At 46.6% G+C, this 18412-nt stretch overlaps 1 protein-coding gene and 1 long non-coding RNA gene across 2 annotated transcripts in view; one reads left to right on the top strand and one right to left on the bottom strand.

Moving 5' to 3' along the window:
- Positions 1-18412, bottom strand: part of PSTPIP2 (proline-serine-threonine phosphatase interacting protein 2) — a 201523-nt gene that overhangs the window by 17260 nt on the left and 165851 nt on the right. The window lies entirely within an intron of this gene.
- Positions 1-18412, top strand: part of LOC143941113 (uncharacterized) — a 65670-nt gene that overhangs the window by 10865 nt on the left and 36393 nt on the right. The gene's annotated exons all lie outside the window — the stretch shown is intronic.

Genomic DNA, 18412 nt, shown 5'->3' with positions numbered 1-18412 from the left:
AGGTGACAAGGGAGCTAGAGAGCAGGAAGACTGATGAGAGTGGCTTGGTTGGTATTTTGGGACTAGGTTAGTGATGTAGCTGGGGGGCAGAGTTCTGGATGGCTTTGTAAATTATTGTTGGTACTTTGAATTTTATTTGTTGGGTGAGTGGAAGCCAGTGGAGGGATTGGCAGAGAGGGGTGGAGGATACCGAATGGTTGGTAAGGTGGACGAGTCTTGCAGCAGCATTCATTATGGACCGAAGGGGGGATAGTGTATGTAAAGGTAATCCAATGAGGAGGGAGTATCAGTAGTCAAGGCGAGAGATGACCAGGGAGTGAATTAGAAGCTTGGTGGTGTCATTAGTTAAAAAGGGGCATATTCTGGAAATGTTTTGGAGGCTAAGGCGACATGATTTGCACAGGGATTGTATGTGGGCCTGAAAGGACAGTTCAGAGTCTAAGGTTACCCCTAGCACCCTGACATGTGGGGACGGACTGATAGATGTTCCATTGATCTTGACTGAGAAGTCAGGGGAAGGGGCAAGTGGGGGAGGAAATATTAAGAGCTCAGTTTTAGATAGATTCAGTTTGAGGAAGTGGTTTGACATCCAGGCTGATATGTTTGTTAATAAATCAGTGATGCGTGAGGAGATTGATGGAGTGAGCTGAGGGTTGGAGAGATAGATTTGGGTCTCATCAATGTAGAAATGATATTGAAAGCCATGGGGGGCTATCAGCTGACCCAGGGAGGACGTGTAGATCGAGAATAGTAGAGGTCCAAGGACAGAGCCTTGGGGGACCCCAATGGTAAGAGGAGTTGGAGAAGAGGAAGTGGAGTTGTAAGTGACAATGAAGGTGCGATGAGATAGTTACGATTCGAACCAATGGAGAGTGCAGCCATGGAGACCAAGCAAATTTAGTTTTTTGAGAAGGAGGGTGTGGTCAACTGTATAAAAGGCAACAGAAAGGTCCAAGAGTAAGAGTGTGAAATAATGACCGTTGGTTTTGGCAGTAAGGAAGTCGTCTGAGTTTTAGGAGGGCAGTTCCTGTGGAATGCTGTGGACGAAATCCAGACTGAAGGGGATCAAGAAGGTTATTCTCAATGAGGTGGTCGCTCAGTCAGATGTAGATTAAACGTTCAAGGAGTTTGGAGGCAAAAGGGAGAAAAGAGATGGGTCTTAGGTTGTTAAGATTGGTGGGGTCTAGCAAGGCCTTTTTTGGTATGGGAGTGACTAGTGCATGTTTTAGAAGGTTGGGGATGCCAGTAGAGAATGAGAGGTTGAAGATATGAGTTAAAGAGTGTAGGAGAGAGTGAGATGGTGACTGTAGTATTTGAGAAGGAACAGGGTCCGGGGGGCAGAAGGTTAGGTGGGCTTTAGAAAAAAGTTTAGCGACTTCCTCTATAGTAGCTGGGTTAAAAGAGGGAAATGTTGTTTGTGCAGGAGGACAAGGAGTGTAAAGTGAGGGAGATATCTGTAGAGTGGAGATCTCGACACAAATTGTCTCAATATTATTTTTGAAGTGATTAGCAATCTCCTGGGCAGTGAGTAAGATAGTGCGTGGAGGTAATGGAGGAGGAAATAGAGTGGTAAAGGTAGAAAAGGCGGCACAGTGGTGTAGTGGGTAGCACTCTCACCTGGCAGTAAGAAGGGTTGCTGGTTCAAATCCCAACCAGGACACTACCTGCCAGGAGTTTGCATGGTCTCCCTGTGCCTGCGTGGGTTTCATCTGGGTACTCTGGTTTCCTCCCACACTCCAAAGACATGCAGGTAGGCTAATTGGCTTCTGTACAAAAATTTTCCCTAGTATATGAATGGGGACCTTGGATTGTGGGCTCCTTGAGGGTAGGGACCGATGTGAGTGTGCAATGTACAGGGATAGGAACAATTGTAGACACTCACTCAGGGTTGAACTGGGTGGACTGGTGTCTTTATTCAATCTTACTAACTATGTAGAGTGGTAAAGGTAGAAAAGAGTTGATAGGGACTGCATGAGAGGATGTTGAGAGTGATAAAGTAGGTCTGTTTGCCAGTGTGGAGGTAGGAATGGTATTTTTGGAGGGCGGATTTATATTGGCTGAAATCGTGCTGCGACTTAGTCTTACGCCACTGACGCTCAAGAGCACGGCTACGTTTTTTGAGACTTCTGGTATTGTCTGTCTGCCAGGGTTGTAGCGGTCGGGGCCTTATTCTGTGTGTAGTGAGGGGGGCAAAGGTATCCAGGGTGGATGACAGTGAACTGTTGTAGACAGAAGTGGCCAAGTTGGGGCAGGACAAGGATGAGATTTTGTTGTAGAGACAATCTGTAGCAGAAAAAAGAAGATAAGGGTTAAGATGGCAGACTAGTAGAAGGTTTCTACGGGTAATAGTTTGGTAGTTGGAAGGCAAGGAGGAGGCAGACAAGGAGAGAGTGAAACTAATAAGGTGGTGATCAGAGAGAGGAAAAGGAATATTGGAGAAGTTGTGCAGAGTGCATAGGTAGGAGAATACGAGGTCAAGGCAGTTGCCAACAGAGTGAGAAGAAACATGTGTCCATTGTTTTAGGTCAAAAGAAGAGGTTAGGCTCAGCAGCTTAAAACTAGCGGGAGTGTTAAGATTAACAGGGATGTTGAAGTCACCAAGAATGATTGTTGGAATTTCAGAAGAAAGAAAGTAGGGTAGCCAGGCAGAAAAGTCATCAAGGAAGTTTGATACCGGTCCAGGGGGCCGATAGATGACAGCAATTCTCAATGAAACCAGAGAAAATAGACACATGAATATGCTTTGATCTAAACCATTGCATTGTAGCTCTGGCTGTATGTTTATGGTCGTTGTCCTGCTGGAAGGTGAACCTCCATCACAGTCTCAAGTCTTCTGAAGACTCTAATGCCCTGTACACACGGTCAGACATTCCGATGACAAAATCCGTCTGATTTTTTCCCGACGGATTTTGGTCCAAACTTGTCTTTGCACAGGGATTGTATGTGGACCTGAAAGGACAGTTCATACTATTGCATACACATGGTCGCACAAATCCGATCGTTCAGAACGAGGTGACGAACAACACGTATGTCGGGACTATAAACGGGCCAGTAGCCAATAGCTTTTGTCTCAATTTATTCTGAGCATGCGTGGCACTTTGTGCGTCAGAATTGTCTACACACGATTGTAATTTAAACGATCGGATTTTGTTGGAAAATTTTAGATCCAGCTCTCTCAAACTTTGTGTGTTGGAAATTCCAACAGAAAAAGTCCAATGGAGCCCACACACGATCGGATTTTCTGACAACACGATCCAATCGCACATTTTCCGTCAGAAAGTCCGACTGGGTGTACAGGGCTTAACAGGCTTTCTTCTAAAGGCCCATACACACGATCAGACTTTTTGACAACAAACATGCAAATTAGCTGTTTTGGAGCAACATCCTACCGTGTGTACGCTCCATCGGACAAACTTTTTTGGTTTTCATCTGACTTTTGTTGGCTGTGCGAACGGACAAACTTTCTGGAAACAAAAGTCTGATGGAGCAAAGTCTGATCGTGTGTACAGAAAACCATAGGACTTTTGTACAAAGTACAAACAGGCATGCTCAGAACCAATGCAAAAGATCAGACAACAATACAGAAGTTGACCAAAGGGCAGAAAAAAACCACATGATTTGGTGAAAGTTGGCTGAAAAAGTCCTGCCGTGTGTATGCAATACAAGTTCAGGGCCGACACCCTTTGTACAAAAATCCAAGGGAAAGTTTGTACAAAGTCCTATTGTGTGTATGAGGCTTAAAGTGGAAGTAAACCCACTTTTTTAACTTTTACCTACAGGAAAGCCTATAATAAGGCTTACCTGTAGGTAAAAAAAATATCTCCTAAACCTGTACGGTTTAGGAGATATTCCCCTCGGTATGCGCCGCTGACTGCAGCGGCGCATGCGCACAAGGGGGTTCTCTCCGCGAAAATCCGGCAGCGCTCGTCCGGCCGGATTTAAATCTCCCGCGCGCATGCGCGGGAGTGACGATATCGCGGCTCCGGCCACTCACAGCGCCGGAGCCGCGATACCCGGAAGAGACGCCGAGGGAGCATGTCGGCTTCCTCGGCGTGGATCGGGCGAGATGTCGGGGCCTCGTTCTAAGGTAAGTATTTCATAATGAGCTAGTATGCGGTGCATACTAGCTCATTATGCCTTTTGCTTTGCAGGTTTAAAAAAAAAAAAAAAAAAAAATGCGGGTTTACTACCGCTTTAAGATTGTCCTGTACTTGGCTCCATCCATCTTCCCATCAACTCTGACCAGCTTCCCTGTCCCTGCTGAAGGAAATGGTGGAAAATGGTGTATTCAGGATGGTGTGTAGTGTTAGTTTTCCGCCACACATAGCGTTTTGCTTTTAGGTCTCATCTGACCAGAGCACCTTCTTCCACATGTTTGCTGTGTCCTCCACATGGCTTCTCGCAAACTGCAAACAGGACTTCATATGGCTTTCTTTCAACAATGACTTTCTTCTTGCCAATCTTCCATAAAGGTCAGATTTGTGGAGAGCACGACTAATAGTTGTCCTGTGGACAGATTCTCCCACCTGAGCTGTAGATTTTTGCAGCTCCTCCAGAGTTACCAGAGTTGTCAGTTTCGGTGGACGGCCATGTCTTGTTAGGTTTGCAGTTGTTGCCTCTTTCCATTTTCGGATGATGGATTGAACAGTGTTCTGTGAGATGTTCAAAGCTTGGGATATTTTTTTATAACCTAACCCCACTTTAAACTTCTCTAAAACTTTATCCCCGACCTGTCGTGTATTCCTTGGCCTTCATGATGCTGTTTTGTTAACGAAGGTTCTCCAACAAACCTCTGAGGGCTTCACAAAACAGCAGTAGTTATACTGAGATACTGAGATTAAATTGCACACAGATGGACTCTATTTACTAATTAGGTGACTTCTGAAAGCGATTGGTTCCACTAGATTTTAGTTAGGGGTATCAGAGTAAAGGGGGCTGAATACAAATGTACCCCACACTTTTCACATTTATTTGTAAAAAATGTTGAAAAACATTTATCATTTTCCTTCCACTTCACAATTATGTGCCACTTTGTGTTGGTCTATCACATAAAATCCCAATAAAATACATTTACATTTTTGGTTGTAACATGACAAAATGTGGAACATTTCAAGGGGTGTGAATAATTCTTTAAGGCACTGTAACAAGAAAAAACTGCTGCAACGCACACAGGTTTCTTTCGACTTATTTACATGTATTTTATATTCACACACATTCCTGGTGACTGTAGACTCATGCCTGTCAGATGGAAGCATTTGGGTGGCTAAACTGCTGCCCAGTTGCTTCTACACACCCCTGGTATTGGCACCCGTTCCCCCGCTATGTATCCAGGGCTCCATTTGCCCAGCTGCAGGCCCAGGACCGACACTGCGGGTGCGGCCAGGAAGAGGGGAGGGAGAAAAGCAGACACACGTCCACTCTCATGTAATAGGATCTGCATTGTATTACATTCAGTGGAGTACAGGGGAGACATCGGGGGTCTTTTAGATGTTTCAAGTGGTGATGCCACCAAAAAAAATTTAAAAATTCATTAAAAAAAAAAATTGAAAATAAATAAATAATTTTACTCACCTCTAAATGCATGTTGCTAGGGGATCCCTCGTAGTCTGCCTCCTACAGTGCCCGGGCTGGTGACATCACTTCCCCTCGGCGCTGCACAGTCATCTGGGACCTGTCACGTGTCCCAGATGACTGTGCGGCGTATAACGGCGCACGGCGCCGCTCGCGCATGCGCAGTGGTTGCCCGGCTGTGAAGCCACAGCCGGGTGCCCACAATAAGAGTACCGGCACCGCCGAGTGGAGGGGGGACGAGCGGAGCTTCGTTCCCACTGCATCGCTGGATCCTGGGACAGGTAAGTGTCCGATTATTAAAAGTCAGCAGCTGCAGTATTTGTAGCTGCTGACTTTTAAATTATTTTTTTTTTTTTTTTTTTTTTTTAGGGGGCACCCCACTTTAAAGAGAACCTGTCAACAACAAATCATCACATAAGGGACTTTCCTGACGCCTTCATGGCAGCACACACTGGGTTGTGACTCCGCCCCCACAACCTGACAGGATTGGTTAACTATAAATTTGAAGGGGAGACCTCCCGCTGCATTCTCTTTTTTATCCTCACCTGACAGGTTGGAGCGTTCGAGTTTCTAAGATACCTACAGATGAATAAGCCTCTTACCGCCTCACCCCAGCAGGTTCAAGCCTCTCCTGTTTGGAAGTCCCTCCTGTACAGTCTCTAAATGAGCTCTATGGAGGGAATCCCCGTTCTGCTGGTCTCAGGGGACATCTCACGGAATTTTTTATAAGCTTTAAATAAGCTTCTTATTATGCAGTGGGCTCCCCTTTATGTATCCTATCCTTTTTCTTACTTAAGAAAATACCTTTTTCCCTGTAGGAGTGGCTGGGTCTTGCTGTCCTCCAGACAGCTGTCATGGCCGCCGCTAGTGTCCTCGCCGCTCTGCGCATGTCTGTTTGCAGCTGGTTTTTGGTTTTCTTCCCGAAGAGAGGGTTTTTCCCTCTTCCAAGATGGCGCCGGTATCCTCGAGCCGTTCTGCGCATGCGCGGAGCGTCATTCGGCGCCGCTATGGCGCCGTTTTTAAAATCACAGCTGTATGCTTCTGCATGCTGCTGTTTACAAAACACTGCCCTGTATTTCTGTTATCGGCTGGATAAGGTAAGAATATTCCTTTTCTTTTTCTACTATATCTGCATAGTTGTTTTTTGTGTGTATTCTACCAGCTGTTGTGCAATGCTAAATTCTTAAAGGGGCAGGTTTTAAAAAAAAAAAAAAAAAAAAAAGTGTGTTTTTTTAATTATTTATCTACTATCGGTATCGCAAGGAAAATTCTTTTTTTTTCTTCCCTTCAGTCTACTCTGTCTACCCTTTTTCATGGAGTCCACTGCCCACGCAGACCATCGACAGCCGGAAAGGTAAGAGGCTCTACAAACGTCGTAGGTGAGTATTGAAGGGGAGAAAAAAGAGTGCCGACTGCTAAAGATGCTGCTTTTCTTGCAGCCCTACCAGATCAAGAGGAGCAAGTTCCAGGCATGGAAGAGGCTCAAGTCGCACTTCCAGTAGGAGATCGCACAGAAGTCGCTCCAGGTCCTCATCTCGTCGGAGACATGGTCGCTCCCACCACGGTCGCCCTCGGCATAGCCGCTCGGACCACAGGTCTCCTTCCTCTCATCACAGCCATCGCACCAGACCCGCAGCTAACGCCTGCTGGATATGTGGCGCACCGGCCCTTCCGGAGAAGCTTGCCTGTCGCTCTTGCTTCAATGAAGCAACTAAAGAGAAGGAAGCAGACGCCAGAATTGCGACTGACCTCATAAGGGAATCAGTGCGTGAATCTATTTTGGCAACAGCACCCGCTATGGAGGTGGCAGGCCCCAGCACATCCACTGCACACACATATCATTCCCAAGCTTCGGAATCATCCTCAGATAATGACGGCCAGGAAATGTCTGCAGGATTTGATTTTTCTTTGGTGGAACCATTTGCAAAGTCGGTCAAAGAGGCTATCGGCTGGGAGGATATTATTCCTGAGCCTCAGAAGACCCGCAAGTACTTTCCCAATTTAAAAAGACGACCAGTGTCCTTCCCATTTATTGAGGAACTCGGAGATCTTATTAAAGATGAGTGGGAATCAGACAAACGACCCAGCATAGCTAACAGATTAGCTAAAATGTATCCCCTGGACGAATCAAAGGTTAAACCTTTGACTAATGCTCCCATAGTGGATTCCTCCCTGATGCGCCTGGCCCGTCATGTCACTTTACCCATTGAAGATGCGGTCTCTTTTAAAGACGTACTGGACCGTAAAATGGACTTGGAGCTAAAGAAAGCGTATTCCATGGCAGGGGGCTCCTGCAGACCGGCTATTACTACGGCAGCCGTGGCAAGAGCTATTTCTGGATGGGCTACTAAATTGGAGAAGGATCTGCTAGAAGGTGCAGAAATGGAGAAATTAGTCTCTTCCCTGCAAGAGATTAGATTGGCAGGTGACTTTGTAGCAGAGGCCTCAGTGGACATCATAAGATCCTCGGCCAGAACAATGTTGGCATCGGTAACAGCTAGGAGGGCCCTATGGCTGAAGCCGTGGATGGCCGATACAGCCTCCAAAATTAATTGGTGCAAGATCCCTTACGATGGTTCTAATCTCTTTGGGGCCAAATTGGATTCGGCTATTTCCAAAGTCACAGGAGGGAAATCTGGCCTGATTCCCTCCGACAGAAGACCCAAAGCTCACAAAGGGCCTTCTTTTAGGCGAAATCTTCCGGACAAGTATAGAGAATCCAGATCCTATCGTCCCGGCAGAGAATTCAGGAGGGATTGGAAGAATACCAAGCCTTCCTTTCTGAGAATGCAGAAGACCAAGGCTGCACCCGCAGGGGAGCATCCAAAGTCCTTTTGAAAGTTTGCCCGCTCACCCAGCCCAGGTGGGCGCCAGGCTAAGAGGGTTTCTGCAGATCTGGACAAAACATATACAGGACAATTGGGCACTGTCCACAATCAGGTATGGGCACAAATGGGAATTCTTGAACGGGCTTCCAGGAAACCACTTTCAGCCTACCAGACTGCCTTCCACACTGTTCAGGAAAAACCTCCTGATAGAATATGTAGCAGATTTAAAACAGAAGGGGGCTATTGTGGAGGTTCCATCAACTCAAAGAGGCAGAGGTTTCTACTCCCCGTTATTTTTGGTAAAGAAGAGGACAGGAGATTTTCGTCCAGTAATGGATCTCAAGAAGCTCAACAGAAACATCAAAATAGAAGCCTTCAAAATGGAGAGCCTCCAGTCCATACTCTTGGCAATAAATCTGGGCGATTGGATGCTGTCAGTAGATTTATCGGACGCCTATCTTCACATCCCAATACATCCGGCCTTTCAGAAATTTCTTCGGTTCTCCATCAATCATTCCCATTTCCAGTTTCGATGCCTTCCATTCGGCATTTCGTCAGCTCCCAGGACTTTTACCAAAACTCTCCTACCATTAGTAGCGTTCCTGAGGGGGAAAGGTCTTCAAATTCACCATTATTTAGACGACATCCTACTGTTAGCAAAAAGTCGAGAGTTATTACTTCAGCATCGGGAAATTCTTCTTTCAACTCTCCACAACTTCGGGTGGATCATCAATTTCAAAAAATGCAGTTTACAACCTACGCAGAAGATGGTGTTTCTAGGAGCACATCTGGACACCAAACTGAACAGAGTTCAGTTACCACAGGCAAAGATTCAGCTCCTAATTCAAAAGATGCGGAGACTGCTGTCAGCAAGTCATCTTTCAGCCAGGGTCTGTCTAAGCATGCTGGGATCCATGTCAGCCACCATACCCATGGTGCAATGGTCCCAATGGCACATGAGGATCCTACAAATCTCCTTTCTCAGGCAGTGGAATGGAGTGTCCATGCATCAGACCATTGTCATTTCCAAGTCGGTGAAACGATCAGTATGGTGGTGGACACACCAGAACAATTTAGAGAAATTCAAGCCAATAGTCCCTCCAGACCCAGAAGTGGTGACTTCGGACGCTTGCCAGAGCGGCTGGGGAGGACACTACCAGGATCTAGCAGTCCAAGGCCAGTGGCAGTTCCAAGCCCTAGGAGTAGTTTCCAATATTTTGGAGCTCAGGGCAGCCTTTCATGCCCTAACGGCATTCACATCTCTGCTCTCGGGGAAGAGTGTGCTTATCAGGATGGACAACAAGGTGGCAGTATCGTATGTGCAGAGACAAGGAGGTACAAGAAGTGTTACCTTGATGGAGGAAGTTCGTCCCATTTTAGAATGGGCCCAAGTTCACCTAGCAGACTTGAGAGCAGTATATGTCCCAGCAACGCAGAATGCATTAGCCGACTATCTGAGTCGGAAGCCGTTGTCCAACAACGAGTGGTCTTTGAGTCCTCAAATTTTTTCTTTCCTGACGGAAACCTGGGGGACACCGGAGATAGATCTAGCAGCCACTCCCTTGAACACCAAATGTCGCAGGTTCCTGTCGAGGAATCCGTTTCCGTCAGCCGAGGGAATAGACTGCCTGACACATCCATGGAGTTTCAGGTTGGGGTATATATTCCCGCCTACTCCTCTAATTGTGAGATTCCTGTCCAGACTTCGGAGGTCCTCAGTAACAGTAATCGCAATAATTCCGTTCTGGCCGAGGAGGCCGTGGTTTACAACTCTTCTACAACTCAGTGTCCAGCCACCAATTGCTCTGCCACTAGAACCAAACCTCCTCTCACAGGGGCAGTTTCTTCATCCTGCTCCCGAGAGGTTACATTTGATGGCCTGGAAGTTGAAAGGTCTAGGTTGAAGGCGCAAGGCTGCTCCCAGGAGGTCATTTCTACCTTAATGCAGGCTAGGAAAGTTTCCACGAATTCCATCTATACTAGAATTTGGGAAAAGTTCTGCCTTATGGCCCGAGAAAGAAGTTGGAACCCTCTTGCTCCGGGACCGCCTCAAATCCTGGAGTTCCTTCAGTCGGGAATTAACAAAGGCCTCAGTTCAAGCACCCTCAAGGTGCAGGTTTCGGCTCTCTCTGCTAAAACAGGCACAAAATGGGCTTTTCATCCCCTGGTCATCCAATTTCTTAAGGCTAGCCTGAAGATAAAGCCTCCTAGGAAGCCTATGTTTCCGGCATGGGATCTATCGGTAGTTCTCCATGCTTTTTCTAGTCCACCGTTTATTCCTGTGGAATCTATTTCACTATGGGACTTGACTTTGAAGCTTGCCTTTCTAATTGCCATAACATCAGCCAAAAGAGTGTCGGAAATTCAAGCCCTGGTTATTTCGGAGCCTTATCTGGTTTTCTTTCCAGACAGGGTAGTTCTTAGACCCTCAGATCGTTTTATACCCAAAGTGGCTTCTTCCTTTCACTATAACCAAGATATTGTCCTTCCATCCTTCACTGACGACCAGGGAGATCCTCATCCGCTGGACATTAAATCCACCATCACCAACTACCTGTCAGCTACGACCTCTTTTAGAAAAACGGACTCTCTCTTAACCACTTTCAGACCGGACCATTTTGCTGGTAAATGACCAGAGGTCTTTTTACACTTTGGCACTGCGCTGCTTTAACTGGTAATTGCGCGGTCATGCAATGTTGTACCCAAACAAAATTTGCGTCCTTTTCTTCCCACAAATAGAGCTTTCTTTTGATGGTATTTGATTGCCTCTGCGATTTTTATTTTTTGCGATATAAACGTAAAAAGACCGCAAATTTTGAAAAAAAATGATATTTTCTACTTTTTGTTATTAGAAAAATCCAATAAACTCAATTTTAGTCATACATTTAGGCCAAAATGTATTCAGCCACATGTCTTTGGTAAAAAAAAAGTCAATAATTGTATATTTATTGGTTTGCGCAAAAGTTGTCACATCTACAAACGAAGGTACGTTTTCTGCAATTTACGCAGCTTTTAGTTTACGACTGCCTATCTCATTTCTTGAGGTGCTAAAATGGCAGGGCAGTACAAAACCCCCCCAAATGACCCCATTTTGGAAAGTAGACCCCCTAAGGAAATTGATAAGAGGCATGTTGAGCCCATTGAATATTTTCTTTTTTTGCCTCAAGCGATTGAATAATGACAAAAAAAAAAATTTTTTTTTTTTTTTACACAAAGTTGTCACTAAATGATATATTGCTCACACATGCTATGGGCGTATGTGAAATAACACCCCAAAATAAATTCTGCTGCTTCTCCTGAGTACGGGGATACCACATATGTGGGACTTTTTGGGAGCCTAGCCGCGTACGGGGCCCCGAAAACCAAGCACCGCCTTCAGGCTTTCTAAGGGCGTAAATTTTTGAGTTCACTTCTCACTACCTATTACAGTTTTGAAGGCCATAAAATGCCAAGATGGCACAAAACCCCCACAAATGACCCCATTTTAGAAAGTAGACACCCCAAGCTATTTGCTGAGAGGCATGTTGAGTTCATGGAATATTTTATATTTTGCCACAAGTTGAGGGAAAATTACAAACTTTTTTTTTTTTTTTTTTTTTTCACAAAGTTGTCACTAAATGATATATTGCTCACACATGCCATGGGCATATGTGAAATGACACCCCAAAATAAATTCTGCTGCTTCTCCTGAGTACGGGGATACCACATATGTGGGACTTTTTGGGAGCCTAGCCGCGTACGGGGCCCCGAAAACCAAGCACCGCCTTCAGGCTTTCTAAGGGCGTACATTTTTGAGTTCACTTCTCACTACCTATTACAGTTTTGAAGGCCATAAAATGCCAAGATGGCACAAAACCCCCACAAATGACCCCATTTTAGAAAGTAGACACCCCAAGCTATTTGCTGAGAGGCATGTTGAGTTCATGGAATATTTTATATTTTGCCACAAGTTGAGGGAAAATTACAAACTTTTTTTTTTTTTTTTTTTTTTCACAAAGTTGTCACTAAATGATATATTGCTCACACATGCCATGGGCATATGTGAAATGACACCCCAAAATAAATTCTGCTGCTTCTCCTGAGTACGGGGATACCACATATGTGGGACTTTTTGGGAGCCTAGCCGCGTACGGGGCCCCGAAAACCAAGCACCGCCTTCAGGCTTTCTAAGGGCGTTACAGTTTTGAAGGCCATAAAATGCCAAGATGGCACAAACCCCCCCCAAATGACCCCATTTTGGAAAGTAGACACCCCTAAATTTAGGGGTACACTAGTGAGACTAGGTAATAAATGGCGGGTGCCCTGAAACTATAAAAAAATAACTAACCAACCAGCGTCACCTGTAACAGTTATATGGTGATCACTGGTGAAAGGGTTAACTAGGGGGCAATCAGGGGGCTTTATGCGGTAGTATATGGGGGTCCCTGGCGCTATAAAAAGCTGCGGCGAACCTAAATACCTACCTGCCTAACTAGCGTCACCTGTGACACTAATACAGCGATCAGAAAAACGATCGCTTATTAGGCTGGGTTCACACTGGAGCGATGCGGGAACGCCACGAATGCGCAGCGGGTTCCCGCATCGCATGCCTCCCGGCGGCAGTTCACACTGCCCTATGCGAACTGCTGGGAGTGTCAGTGAAATGTTACTGACACCCCCAGATCAGTTCGCATATCGCAGTGCGATCTGCAAACTCGGATCGCATGGTGTGAACACCCATGCGATCCGATTCTGCTGCGGGCCAAAAAAAGGGTCCCGTGCGAATTTGCGGCGGGTGCGGCGGGTGTGGCGGGTGCGGCGAATGGCTGAACTCGAATCGCACAGAGATCGGATGTGATTTGCACTGCAGTGCGGTGCGAATCACATCCGTTCTCATAAACCGCTGCAATGTGAACCCAGCCTTAGTGACACTGGCGACGGGGGGTGATCACGGGGTTAAACCTTTATTGGGGGGGTTAGGGGGGTACCTTAGAACTAAAGGGGGCTAACCCTAACTGCCCTAACAGTTATTAGTCACAAATGACACCCGCCGGGTGATCAGGGGGTTAAACCTTTATTAGGTAATAAATGGCGGGTGCCCTGAAACTATAAAAAATAACTAACCAACCAGCGTCACCTGTAACAGTTATATAGTGATCACTGGTGAAAGGGTTAACTAGGGGGCAATCAGGGGGCTTTATGCGGTAGTATATGGGGGTCCCCGGCGCTATAAAAAGCTGCGGCGAACCTAAATACCTACCTGCCTAACTAGCGTCACCTGTGACACTAATACGGCGATCAGAAAAATGATCGCTTATTAGGCTGGGTTCACACTGGAGCGATGCGGAAACGCCGCAAATCCGCGGCGGGTTCCCGCATCGCATGCCTCCCGGCGGCAGTTCACACTGCCCTATGCGAACTGCTGGGAGTGTCAGTGAAATGTTACTGACACCCCCAGATCAGTTCGCATATCGCAGTGCGATCTGCAAACTCGGATCGCATGGTGTGAACACCCATGCGATCCGATTCTGCTGCGAGCCAAAAAAAGGGTCCCGTGCGAATTTGCGGTGGGTGCGGCGGGTGTGGCGGGTGCGGCGGGTGCGGCGAATGGCTGAACTCGAATCGCACAGAGATCGGATGTGATTTGCACTGCAGTGCGGTGCGAATCACATTCGTTCTCATAAACCGCTGCAATGTGAACCCAGCCTTAGTGACACTGGCGACGGGGGGTGATCACGGGGTTAAACCTTTATTGGGGGGGTTAGGGGGGTACATTAGAACTAAAGGGGGCTAACTCTAACTGCCCTAACAGTTATTACAGTCACAAATGACACCAATGCAAAAAAAAAAATAAAATAAAAAAAAAATGACATTGGTGTCACTGTGACTGGGGGGCAGGGGTAATTGGGGGGGTGGTCGGGGGGTAAAGGGGGGGTGTGAGTGTGCCTGGCATGTTCTACTGTGTGTGTAGAGTGTTGGTGCAACTCACCGATCCGCTCTCCTCCGTGTCGGAACGAAAAATACCGACACGGAGGAGAGAATACATCACTTCCTCTCCTGTGTTTACATTACAGGAGAGGAAGTGATGTCACGGGGGATTCCTATTCGTCGGGAGCGATCGCGAGGGGGTGGCCATGAACGAATGGCCGTCCCCTCGTCCGGGATCGCTCCCGCACGAATACCGACCGCCGCAGGCACCGGGCGGGGGCCCGATCGGGCCCCCGACCCGCGGGAGGCAAGGGACGTACATGTACGCCAATATGCCTGCCCGTGCCATGCTATCGACGTACATCGTCGTGCGGCGGTCGGCAACTGGTTAATTATTCCTCATGGAACTAGACGCGGGCTCCCAGCTTCCTCACGCACTATTGCGGCCTGGTTGGTGAGGGCCATTAAAAAGGCATATTCCACGCAACATTTGGCGATTCCAGAAGACATCAGGGCTCATTCTACTAGGGCAGTGGCTACTTCTTGGGCGGCATATTGCAGAGTTTCTCCAGAGACGATTTGTAGGGCAGCTACATGGTCTTCTGAACATACTTTCATTTCTCACTATAGAGTGAATTCTGCCCTTTTGTCCTTGGCAGAGTTTGGTAGATCTGTTATTAGAGCCAACTCTTCGACATTATAGGAATTAAATATATTTTGCATTTACCCACCCGTCTGGCGAGTTATTTCCCAGTGTGTGCTGCCATGAAGGCGTCAGGAAAACGGAAAATTCTATACTCACCTTTCCGTAATTTTCCTTTCCTGACGCATCTTCATGGCACCACACAAATCCCTCCCGTTTGTTTAGTTTATGATGATATTTACAGAGAATGCAGCGGGAGGTCTCCCCTTCAAATTTATAGTTAACCAATCCTGTCAGGTTGTGGGGGCGGAGTCACAACCCAGTGTGTGGTGCCATGAAGATGCGTCAGGAAAGGAAAATTACGGAAAGGTGAGTATAGAATTTTCCGTTTTTTGTCTCTTATGTGATAAAAAAAAAAAAAGTAAAAAAAAAAATCTAAATTGAAAAGCGACACCCAAGCACATAACATTCCTCCCAAAAATGTTTTTAGACCCCCCCCCCCCCACCCATATACGCACGTTTGAACGTAAAAACGTATGTGTTGGGACGCCTACACATGAAAACGTCAATTTCGATACACATGTTACATATCACCGTGCACATTGGACTGAGAGCAATAGTTCTAACACTGGACCCCCTCCGTCCCTCCGTAACACTAAACTGGTGACCTATAGGGGGCTTTTAAAGTGCCATCTATGGAAAATATAGGGTACTGAAGTTTGTCGTCATTTAAATGCACACAAAGTTTTTTTTTTCTATTCTTTTTATTACATTTAAAAAAAGACACACAGTAAAAAAGAGTGGCATTGACACAACGCCAAGCCACTCCAACAACCAAAGATGGCCAACCAGTACAGATAACAACCGTAGTAACTAACAGTCTAGTGGCTGAGTACAGAAAACTCAAAGAAATTTTACTACGATTTATTGTGCTTTGCGTGCTGTATTTTTTACTGACCTTTAGTCTAGTAATATTGTGTGACAAAAATTGGAACTACCATTATTTTATTCTCTGGGGTGTCTGCTTTCAGAAAATATATAATGTTTGACCGTTTTTTTTGTAATCTTCAGGCCTAAAATTCTTTAACAATGAGTACAACAAAAGCAGAAATGGCTCTGGCAGAGAAAATGTTAAACGACGTTGAGAATCAGAATTCTCTTTCACACCGAGCAGCCTAGGGCATCAGCGGTAAATCGGCGCGGTTTTTGCACCGCTTTACCGTAGTTTTAGCAGCCCTATTTGGCCACTAGCGGGGTGGATTTAACCCCCCTCTAGCGGTTGTAAAGGGGTTATATCGGCCCGTGCTGCGTTTTGCTGGCGGTATCACAGCGCTGTCCCATTGATTTCAATGGGGAGCAGCGGTGGAGGAGAGGTGAGTTCACCGCTCCTTCACCGCTCCGAAGAAGCTGCTGGCAGGACTTTTTGTGACACCCTGCCAGAACACCGCCCTCAGGCTTTCACACTGGAGTGAATGGAGCCGCTTTTTTCAGGTGCTATTTTTAGTGCTGTAGCGCCCGAAAAAATGCCTGCGGTGTGAAAGGGGTCTTAATCTAAAGTTGAGCTGCAGCCTTGCTGTGGACATTTAACTATTCAGATGTTATTAAAAATAGATTCCAGGTATGGATATTTTATACATTGTTATATTGGTTCAGCTTGGACCAATGTAACTATGTATATACCATACCTGCAAGTAAAGTAGGAGGAAAGCTCCACTTGGACCTCTTGGACTTCTGTCCCAAAGGGGATGTCTCCTCTTGGACAGAAGTCAAAAGAACCTCCTGTTCTTGTGACAACTCTAAAATGTTGGATTTCCCATTCTTTTTTGTAGCGGGGACTAGTGGCGTAGCGTGGGGGGTGCGGAGGGGGCCGCGGCCCCGGGCACAACATTTAGGGGGGGCGAAATCCCTCACCAGACAGTGTGCGTCACTGCCGGCTCTGTCCCCTTAATGCTAACCTCCTGTGTCCCTGAGCTCAACTGCGGCTGGTGCCCTGTGATTTGGTGAATGGAGTTATGTGTGGCAGCTTTGGCGGGGCTGGTCTATCTGTGATCGCGGCGGGGCTGGTATGTCCGTGACCGCAGTGGAGCTGGCCAATCAGTGATCGTGGCGGGGCTGGCCTATCCGGGATCGCGTTTGCCCCTGGAGTCCCACCTCCACCATGTTGTGAACACCGCTGCTGTCTTCACCTCCTACAGGCTCCCCCCTCTCCTCCAGATTGATGAAAGCTACAAGCTGCAGGTGAGGGAGTGGATAAAAACTGGAGAGAGGGAGCAGCCAAAGAGATTAGAGAGATAGGACAAGCAGTTAGAGTCAGTATAAACAAAAGAAAGGTCTGGTGTTAGTATTGTGGGCAGTACAGCGTGTAGTCTAGAGTGGTCAGTGTAGTGTAGTGGACAGTGCAGTGTGTAGTGTAGTGGACAGTGTAGTGGGCAGTGCAGAATAGTGGGCAGTGCAGTGCAGTGTAGTGTAGTGCAGTGTAGTGTAGTGGACAGTGTAGGAATCAGGTAGCGTAGTGGTCAGGATAGTGGACAGGTAGGTCAGTGTAGTGGCCAGTATAGGAAGCAGGAAGGTTAGTGTAGTGGTCAAGTAGGTCAGTGTAGGAATCAGGTAGGTTAGTGCAGGAGTCAGTTAGGTTAGTGTAGTGGTCAGTGTAGAAATCAGGCTGGTCAGTACTATTGTAGGAAGGGAAGGGAGTCCGCAGGTTAGGGGGCACAAATTACTCGCCTTGTCCCGGGTGCTGACAACCCATGTTACGCCACTGGCGGGGATTGTGGTCACCAGGGCAAATAGAGAGGTGAATCTCCCGAGAGGAGACAGGGACAGCAATAAATGGCTGGAAATCACTGAAGTAGACATTGCTCGCTACTCCAGTAATCTTCTCTAGCTTAAAGATCCTGTGCTGAGAAGGAACCCTGCTGAACACAAGAGGTCAGCCAGCCACTCTGCACAGGTGCCATTCAGAGAATGCTTTGCAAAGCATTGCTCCCTTCCAGCCCAGCCCTCTTAAAGCGGAGTTCCACCCACTTTTAAGAGGTGGTCTTAAATGAAAGACCACCTCCCTACCCCTCCTTTTTGGCTAGTTAAAAAATAATAATTCTTCTTTTTATAATGTATAGCCTGTACTAACAATCCAGCCACCCCCCCACCCCCGATGTCTTCTGGGACATGTGTGTTTGTAGCTGCTGACTTTAAAAAAATAAAATTTGCGCGTGGAACACCCATTTTACTAGAAGGAAAAAGCACGGGTTTATGGGTATAAGATTTACCCACAATCCCATGTTTTTTCTCACACAGTTAAGAGGGAGATTGAGAATGAATCTGCTGCTGCTGAAAAGGTACCAGCTAAATCATATATTTATATCCTATATGTTATAACATATTAATTTATTATTTATTTACTGTGAAATTACTGGTTGGAAGTTATAACTTCAATCTTCAGTAATTTGTACGTTAAGCCACCTGC

Source organism: Lithobates pipiens, unplaced genomic scaffold (assembly GCF_037356315.1).
Source record: "Lithobates pipiens isolate NorthernLeopardFrog02 unplaced genomic scaffold, aLitPip1_a1.2 Scaffold_3, whole genome shotgun sequence".
Lineage (NCBI taxonomy): Eukaryota > Metazoa > Chordata > Amphibia > Anura > Ranidae > Lithobates > Lithobates pipiens.
This window is presented reverse-complemented; position numbering and strand designations above follow the sequence as displayed.